The following is a 9,969-nucleotide window of genomic DNA, read 5'->3' on the forward strand; positions in this document are numbered from 1 at the left end:
TGATCTTTTTGAAGAACCAACTTTTGTTTTTGTTCATTCTTTCTATTGTTTTTCTCTTCTCTATTTCATTTATTTCCTCTTTAATATTTATTATTTTATTCTTTCTGTTTGCTTTGGGTTTAGTTTGTTCTACTTTTTCTAGTTCCTTAAGTTGGAAGTTTAAGTTATTAGATTGAGATTTTTTTTTTTAATGTAGGTGTTAAAATAGCTGTAAGTTTTCCAATAAGTACTGCTTTTGCTATATACCATAAATTTTCATATGCTGTGTTTGCATTTTCGTTCATCTCATCTAATTTCCCTTGTGATTTCTTCTTTGATCCATTGGATGTTTAAGAGTGTGTTGTTTAGTTTTCACATATTTGTATATTTTTTCATTTTCCTTGTGTTATTAATATCTAATTTCATTCTATTGTGGTCAGAAAAAAATACTTCATATGATTTCATTCTTTTTAAATTTATTGAGACTTGTTTTGTGGCCTAACATATGGTCTATCCTGGGGAAGTTTTATATGTACTTCAGGAGAATGTGTATTTTGCTATTGTTGAGTGAAGTTAGGCCTAGTTGGTTTATAATGTCCAAGTCTTCTATTTCCTTATCTTTTACATAGCTGTCCATTTTTTTTTCAGATTTTTTTGTTTTGTTTTGTTTTGTTTTTTATTTTTTATTGGTTATGAATATTCATGAGATACAAAGCTGATTGTCACCCATCATGCCCAAGATGTGATGGCCAGATCCATACTGGCAGCATGCCCATTACCACAAATTGTGTTTGTACCCCATGTCTCCCACCCAATTTTCTCCACCCTCCCTTCCCCTCCCCTCCCCATAGCTATCCATTACTAAAAATAATCTCCAACTATTCTTGCTGACCTATTTCTCCCTTGAATTCTATCCATTTCAATTTAAATGTTTTGGGAGGTTGGTTGTTAAGTGAATATATGGTTATAATTGTTACATCTTCTTAGTTGATTGATCCTTCATATAATGTCTCTCTTTGTCCCTCGTAATAATTTTTTGCTTTAAAATCTATTTTTCGGGCTGGCCCGGTGGTGCACTGGAGAGTGCGCCGCTTGGGAGCGCAGCGGCGCTCCCGCCAAGGGTTCGGATCCCATGTGGAGACCGGTTCCCGCTCGCTGGCTGAGCGCGGTGTGGGCGCAACACCGAGGGTTGTGATCCCATTACTGGTCAGTAAAAAAGACAAAAAGGAAAAAAAATAAAAATAAAATAAAATCTATTTTTCCTGATATTCATATGGTCACTCCATCTCTCCTTTTGTTACTTTTCATATAATGTATTTTCCATCCTTCCATTTTCAACTTATTTGGGTCATTTGATCTAAAGAGACCTCTTGTAAATAGCATATAGTTGGATCATGTTTTTAAAAAATCAATTCTAGGGCCGGCCTGTGGCTCACTCGGGAGAGTGCAGTGCTGATAACACCAAGGCCATGGGTTCGGATCCTATATAGGGATGGCCGGTTTGCTCACTGGGTGAGCATGGTGCTGACAACACCAAGTCAAGGGTTAAGATCCCCTTACCGGTCATCTTTAAAAAAAAAAAAAAATCAATTCTACCAATCTCTGCTTTCTAATTGGAGAATTTGACTCATTTATACTTAATGTAATCATTGGTAAGGACTTAACCCCATTTTGCTATTTTTCTATATGTATTATATCTTTTTTATTCCTCAATTCCTCCATTGTTGCATTCTTTTGTGTTATATATTTTATAGTATACCATTTTTATTCCCTTTTTGTTTATTTTACTAGATATATTTTAGTTATTTTCTTAGTGGTTGTCCTGGGGATTACAATTAACATCTTAATTTATAGCAAGCTAGTTCTAATTAGTACCAACTTGGTTTCAGTAATTTACAAAAACTTTGTCTCTATAGTTTCATCCTCTACCCTTTATGTTGCTATTGTCACAAATATTACATCTTTATCTATTGTGTGCCAATCAGAATACATCAATACTGACTTATATATATATATATATATATATATATGTATGTATGTATGTATGTATTTACCTATGTACTTACCTTTACTGGTGTTCTTTATTTCTTCCTGTGGTTTTGAGTTATTGTCTAGTGTTCTTTAATATCAGTCTGAAGGATTCCATTTAGCATTTCTTATATGGCAGGTCTACTAGTGATACTTTACTGGTGTTCTTTATGTCTTCCTTTGGTTTTGAGTTATTGTCTAGTGTCCTTTAATATCAGTCTGAAGGATTCCATTTAGCATTTCTTATATGGCAGGTCTACTAGTGATAAACTCTCTTGGTTTTTGTTTATCTGGAAATGTCTTGATTTCTCCTTATTTCTGAAGCAGAGTTTTGCCAGATATAGTAGTCTTGGTTGACTATTTGTTGTTTTTTCAGTACTTTTTTTTTTTCCTTTTTGTCTTTTTTCGTGACCGGCAACAGGATCGCAACCCTCGGTGCTGCATAGTTTTGCCAGATATAGTAGTCTTGGTTGACTATTCGTTGTTTTTTCAGTACTTTTTTTTTTCCTTTTTGTCTTTTTTCGTGACCGGCAACGGATCGCAACTCTCAGTGTCGCGCCTGTACTGGACCGGGACCGGCAACAGGATCGCAACCCTCGGTGCTGCGCCCGCACCTCGCTCAGCCAGTGAGCGGCCGCCGGTCTGTATGTGGGATCCGAACCCTCGGCGGGAGCGCCGCCGCACTCCCAAGCGGCACACTTATCCAGTGCGCCACCGAGTTGGCCCCTTCAGTACTTTTTAAATATATCATCCCACCACCTTCTGGTCTCCATAGTTTCTGATGAAAAATAATCTGTGAAACTTATTGAGTTTGATTTATATGTGATGACTCTTGCTGCTTTCAGGGTTCTTTTTGTTGTCTTTGGCTTTTAACCTTCGATTATAGCATCTGATTATACATCTGTGTCTTGACATGTCTTTGAGTTCATCCTACTTGGAGTTCATTGGGATTCCTGAATGTGTAGGCTATGTCTTCCATCAAATTTTTGAAGTTTTTGACCATTTTTTTTTAGTAGAACACTGACTTTTATTGAGGAAGATAGGCCAAATGTTGCCCATGTAGTCACTGCATTTTTTCCGACAAGTTAATTAGACAAGCTCCTCCTTGAAGGATGAATAGTTCTCAGCAAAAACAGGCATCATCTTTCTTCTGAACCACCCATGAATACTCTGGAGAATAGGTAGATAGTTAGATTCTGGAGGATGTGCAGTGATGAGCTAGGTCCTCAGGCAGATAATGGTGCCCACCAAAGATGGCACTATGATCCCTGGTCCTAGGAGAATGCTTTGGGCCAGAGGTCTAAGAGAAAAGGCTGGGCATTGCCAGCATTATTCATAGACCAACAGGCCTGTGTCAGGATGGTCCTGGGCCTCCTGTTCTGGCTGCACAATGGATGCCTCCCTCTGGACTACAGTTCACAGGGCCACAGTGCAACTGGGGCTCCTCCACCTCATACCAGCACTGTTCACTGAAGTCAGGGAAGAAGGCTGCAATCTCTCTGCTGGCTGAAACCACCAGGCCTGAGCCGTGGGTGATGTTGCAGGTATCAGTGAGGCCAAAACTCCCATGAATTGAATCTGGGGCTATGTGGCATGCTTGAAATACTCACATGGGTCCCATCAGCATGGCCATTATTTCTTCAAATATTCTTTCTGCCCCTTTCTCTCCCTCCTCTCCTGGAACTTCCATTATGCATATGGTGTTATGCTTGATAGTGTCCCACGGGTCTCTAGGGCTCTGTTCATTTTTTCTTTATTCTTTTTTTCTCTTTGCTCCTCAGATTGGTTAACTTCAACTGACTTACCTTCAAGTGTCATGGTTCTTTCTTTTGCCTGCTCAAATCTACTGTTGAACTTTTCTAGTAAATTTTTCACTTTGGTTATTATACTCTTCAACTCCTTCCTTTTTATAATTTCTATCTTTTTATTGATATTCATTTGGTAAGATATAGTTCTCATAGTTTCCTTTAGTTCTTTGCACATGGTTTCTTTTAGGTTTCTAAGTATATTTAAGATAGTTTATCCAAAGTATTTGTCTACTAACTCCAAGATCTGTAAATCCTCAAAAACGTTTAACAGTCTCCTTGGAATCTTCAGAATAAAGTCCAAATTCTTTAACTTGGCCTCAGAGCTTTCCAGGATTCACCCTCAGGCTGCCTTTCCAGCCTTTTCTTTTCCGTCATCCAACTTAGCCTGAGCTGTGGGCAAAGCGAAGGGTTTGCTTCTCTCTGTGTGCGCTCTGCTCTTTCCCACCTCCAAGCCTTTGCTCCTGCCGGTTCCTCTGCATAGAAGCCCATCCTCTACTTCTATATTTAAAGCCTGCTTATTCTTCAAGCCCTACTTTCTCTAAAAAGTCTCAGCTTACCCTTCCTCTTGACAGGATGAGAAAATGAGCTCTGGAGTCAGACAATCCTGGATTAAACTCGGAGTTCCTTTCATTGTTAGCTGTCGGCCAAATCCTTTAACTTTTCCAAGTCTCAGTTCCCTCATCTTTAAAATGGGAACAGAAAGGAGTGAAGAACCACACTGGGTGGTTGAAAGGATGAACGGAGTCTGACATCACATGGAAAGACCCAAGCACAGTCCCCGCCACATCCCACATCCTGCCATTTTGGAAGGGAGTCACCAGCTGTCCAGGGGGCCATACCTTTCTCCACTAGTCATGTCTTCCCATGAATGTTTGGCTTGTTCTAGAGTCCCATTAGGTGGCTGAGCTTTCCTACTGAGGAGGTGGGAGTGGGCAAACAGGTTTTACTTCTAGGAATCCAGCCCAGGCCCCCAGGCACCATGGTGGGACTTCCACACCTGCCTGGGCCAGAGGAACCCCTCCTTCCTTTCCTCTCCATTTAAGCTCCAGTGGTTTCGTCACTGGGATATGTTTAAGTCTCCAAAGGGGTCCGCCAGCACCCCTGCCCCTCTCCATCAGCACTGCACAGTATGATGGTGAGTCAAGTGAAGCAAAGATCATCCTTTCAATTTTAAGGTGGGTAAACTGAGGCTCAAACTAACTTCCATATAGTTAGGTCTAGAACTTGAGTGTCTTCGCAGCCAGAGAAAGGATTTACTCAAGGTAGGCTCTGGGGGTCTTGGGCAGCTGCTGTGGGGAACTGGTGGAGCCCCGGCCCCAGAGCAGGAGATGGGACGGGAATCCTGGCTCTCAGGGCCTCTACACCTTGTGGCGAGTGAGTTAATGCCACTTTGTAGGCTGGCCGGGCGCTCAGTGTCTGTGACCCTGGAGCACCACACTCCAGTAGATGATTCTGCCTGTGTCATCTGGGGAAGAGCAAGGATGAGGATTCACTGGCTGTTTCTGGGGCTGAGGGTGGGGGTGTGGACTCCCCGAGCAGTGGGAAGAGCAAGCTTAGCGTCAGGAGGCTGGAAGCTAGCCCAGCTCCACACCCAGCGTGCGGCACCCCCTCTGGACCCCCATTGCCCTATCTGTAAAATGAAGGTGGTGGTAGGCGGCTCTCTGTCATTGGGTCTTAGCGTGCTCAAAGTGCTATCCCAGGAACGGCCCCTCCCTGAGCCCAGACTATCCCCAGGGCCTGACTTCACCAGGCTGGCCTGACCAAATCTCTGACACCATCTGCCTCCACCCTCTGCCCTGCCCTTCCCTGAGGGGCCGGGACCTGACTGCAGCTCCTCACTGAGCTGGGGCTGGGCAGGCAGTGGTTTTGGTCAGGCCTGGGGGTTCAGGGGGCCTCCAGGCCCACATTCGACCTCTTGAGTCTCTTCCTCCCTCCCTCTTGAAATCTGAGCCCAGGGATCCAGGGAGGACTGCAAAACATTCCATCCAGTTGTCCAAACACGCTGCACAGCTGGCGGAGGGAGGGGCACTGGAGCCGGCTTTCAGGAGCCCTTGGGCTGTTGTTTTCGTGGAAATGGGGGAGTCTGCACTCTGAGGGCCAGCCCTGGCTGCCCTGAGGGGGTGGATCACAGGATTGAGGGGATGAGGGAAGACACACACACACATCCACACACACCCACACACAAACACACGTGCCCAGCCTCAAGGTCTGCCCAGCCAGGTGTGCATGGCTGCCTCATGCCTGCCAGCCGGGAGGTGGCTGGGCAGAGGGGCAGGCAGGCAGGAGGGTGGTGGCCTTGTGAGCCTCCCCCTGTGACTGGACTCGGCACTCGGCGGCAGGGGGAGGGCAAGCAGGAATGACACTGAGATAGCAAGCTGGGGAGGTAACTTCGGGCAGTAGGTTTTACTAGCAAGCTATTCCAGATCTGGCTGCCTCTTGGCTCCAACTCTCCAGTGACCCCAGGTGAATATTTGAGCCTCAGTTTCCTCATCTGCCAGAGGAGAGAATTGGGCCTTTTCTGGCTCTGATTTTTTTTTTTTTTTGGTGGCTGGCCAGTATGGGGATCTGAACCCTTGACCTTGGTGATACAAGACCATGCTCTAACCAGCTGAGCTAACTAGACAGCGTTTTTTCTAAGTCACAGCCAAGGACAAGGACAAGGCCTTCACAGCTCCCTGTCCAGTCCAAACTATGTCTATGTGTCCAGAAAATAACACGTTTTTCTATACAGCCCCTGGCAGCTCTAACTTGGCTCCCCCCCAACCCCCAAGGGACTGGCTGGGGCTTGGCCGGGAGGGACCAACTCCCACATACTTTGCCATGAGCCAGGTTGAGCCCCTTCCCCTCCTCCCTCCTGCCTTGTTGGTGTGATGGGGAGACCTGCCCCCCATTTCACACATCCTGTTTTCCATTCACTGTTTCCAGGTGGGCCCAGAGGTTGCCGGGCAGAGGAAGGTGGGGGCATGGGTGAATTTAGCAGGGGCATCAGCGAGGAGCAAAAACAGGAAGGGGGTGGGAGCAGCCATGGAAAATCATTGCCAGGAAAGGGAGGCCAGCATCTGGTTTGCATTAGACTGAGGGAGCTTTGAAGCCCAAAGCCCAAGTGGGAGATATTGTCATCCGCAGGGCGGGGCATGACAACTGGTGGGGAACCGGCAGCTCCTCCCCAGCAGGGACGCAGGCTGATGGGAAGGAAGAGAGAAGTCAAGGGAGAAGGGGATCGGAATCTCTCCTTTCAGTCTACACTACGCCTCTCAGATATTATCTTCTTTGATATCCACAACTTCCCATTTTATAGATCAGGGAACTGAGACCCAGAGAGGTTAAGTGACTTGCCCAATATCACACAGCCAGAGAATGGTACAACTTGAATTAGAATTCAAGCCAAATGAGACGGGGGCATGTTTAAACCATCCTGCATGTGGATCAAGGCTGACTGTGTGCCACCACACAAGGGGACACTGAGAGAAAGACTTGGTGATAAGGGCAGGCCAGCTTCTGCCCATAGAGTCACTCAGCCCTTGTTGGGGTGTCCAACAGTTCTGGGGGGCGTTCAGGATGACACGAGGCTAACCTTGTGTCTGAGGGCTCCAGCCAGTGCCTGCAGAGGAAGAAAGCAATTCCCAAGGGGAGGCTTCCTGGAGGAGGGTGTGAGCGAAAGAAATTTATGGGCAGGGGTGGGATGGGGTAGAAGGTGCAGAGAGAGAGGGGATAGTGTATAGAAGGAAGGGACGTGGTTTAGGGCACGTCTGGGCAATGGCAGCTGGCCTGGTGTGTCTTAGAAGATGAGAATCCATTTTACAGTTGGGGAAACTGAGGCACAAAGAGGCTAACAGGCCCGAAGTTTCACAGTCTGGAAGTGGGGTTGAATCCAGCCTGTCCCCAGGCTTGTGTCCCCCACTGCTACACTGAGTCGTCCCTAGTTGGTGGTGGTTCAAAGTGATAAGGGCATACTGATGCCTGTGATAGTGGCAGGAAGGGCCAGGGCTGGACGGGCTTCTTCCAACATGCCAAGCTGGGTGAGGTGGCAACAAGCAGCCCCATCTGTGGGCCTGGTTGAAGCCTGGGGCATCAGGCATGTAGCGGAAGCCTCCTACCTCCCCTCAAAATGGCTCACCTTCCCTGGCCCAGAGCCCAGGAAGGAGGGCCCCAGCGGCTTGTGCTGCCCATGGAGCCACAGGAGTTAATAATTACAGGCTTAAGGAGATAGAGGCCTGTCTGGGAGGCGCCTCACTCACGGGCTGCTGCTCCTGAAAGATAGCAAAGGTTAGTGTGAGGCTCAGCCTGGGGGTGGGGAGAAGGCTCCTGCCACCTCCGCTCCTGGCAGTCTCCAGAGGGACCCTCGGTCTGGCCCCCAGACATGGACTCTCTTGAAGAGCCCACTGGGTGCCCTGCCCAAGGGACATGCCCTGTCCGAGGGACATGTCCAGTGTTCCTGGCCATGAGTTCAGGGACTGTCCACTATGCCCCATCAGGCCTAGGCTCTGTACTTGAGGGAAACTTGGCAGAGGAGCCCTGGGATTCAGACAGGTGAGCTTGGGACCTGGGACATGGAGGGGAGGTGGAATCTTGCCACTCTGCAAGGTCACGGGGTTGGGGGGAGGGTGAGAAGCCAGCTATGGATGGGGGACTGACATGGAACTATGAGGAATTTCAGGAGTCCCCTGGGAGGTCAGTGCTAGGGGTGGTTCTTATTGTCTTGTCCAACTTAGTAATTGTACAGAGGTGGAAACTGAAGCTCAGAGAGGGCAAGACACTCATCCTGGGTCACACAGTGAGCTGAGGACAGACCTAAGTACAGAATCAGGACCTGGCTCATCCAGGCTGTCTCCTGCTTCTCATCCAACTTCAGTGAAGGGTCTGTGGTCAAGGCTGCCAGGCTGGGGATGGGATGTCAAGGGGGTATAGAGGGAGGGAGATTGGGGAGAGGGCAGTGGCTTGTGGGCAAAGGACATACCTTTATTTCACCCTCCTGCTAGGCCAGGTCACTAGGGCTCTCTGGTTTCTGGGTTGTCTTTTTGGAAAAGTGGTGTAAGGGGACTTGACTCCACCAGCCCCGGTTGTGTGATATCAGGCAGGTTCATTAACTTCTCTGAACCCACGCTTTTCAGCTGAGGAGCAGGGTTCGCTGTGCTACTGGGAAGAGGCAGTGAAGACTGAGAGGCCACGGGAGCTGGATGCGTAGATGGCAGGATATTTTTAGTTAGTAATTGGAGCATCAATGCTCGCAGAGTGGTGACCACACACTTGTCCTTCGAGGCCTCACTCAAGGGCCTCCCCAGTCCGCCAGCCCTCCCAGGCTGAGGACTCTTCCTCTGAGGTGACACCTCCTCTACCCCTTATCTCCCACTGGCCTGGGTTACCGCAGTATATCTCCTGCCTGGGTCTGTGACAAGTTGGAGGCAAGGGCCCTGTCCTGGGCTCCTTTTGTGTCATTTTCTCCCTTTTCTCCTAAAAAGTGAAAAGAACAGGGGGCAGGAAGACAGCAGTTGCTCAAGACTTAGTAAAGAACTCAAGTTAACAAGCACACACTGACATCTGCTTTGAGCCAGACCTTGAACTGGGCTGGGGTATGTGGCAGAATATAGCTCTAAGAAGGACCTGCTTCCTGCCCTCTAGAAGCCATAATCATGGAAACAATTGCCCTGCAACGCAAAGGGCATGGGAGGTCTGGGCTGAATGATTCTGGAAAGTTGGAAGGGATGCCATGGAGGGCTGTCCAGGTTGTTCACTGCACAAGGTGTTGGCCAAGGGAGCAAGCAAGGCATGAAATCCAGCCTGGCCACCACTCACCAGGTCCTGTGCCTTGCGCCCCAGGCCCACTTGGGAAAGGAGCACTGTTTTGTATTTTGATCAGAGACACTATTCATTTGGCATGGTGTGTCTTAGGCAAACCATGGCCCTGGAAGTGGAGGTCTTGGAGTATATGTCCCCACCCCCGTTCCCCACCATCCTGGAGCCCCAGGAGGGCAGAGCCTATATCTGTGTGGTTTCCCTCTGGGAACCCAGCCCTTGCATGGCCTATAGTTTGTGCTCAGAAGGGGTGGTTGAATGAATGAATGAGTAAATGAATGAATGAAATGTGTCTTCAAATGAAGACCTGATAAACTCAAGCCTGGGGCCCCAGAGTCTGTGGGACTGGAAGAGTAGTGTC

This window comes from Galeopterus variegatus, unplaced genomic scaffold (assembly GCF_000696425.1).
Source record: "Galeopterus variegatus unplaced genomic scaffold, G_variegatus-3.0.2 Scaffold4962, whole genome shotgun sequence".
NCBI classification, from domain to species: Eukaryota; Metazoa; Chordata; class Mammalia; order Dermoptera; family Cynocephalidae; genus Galeopterus; species Galeopterus variegatus.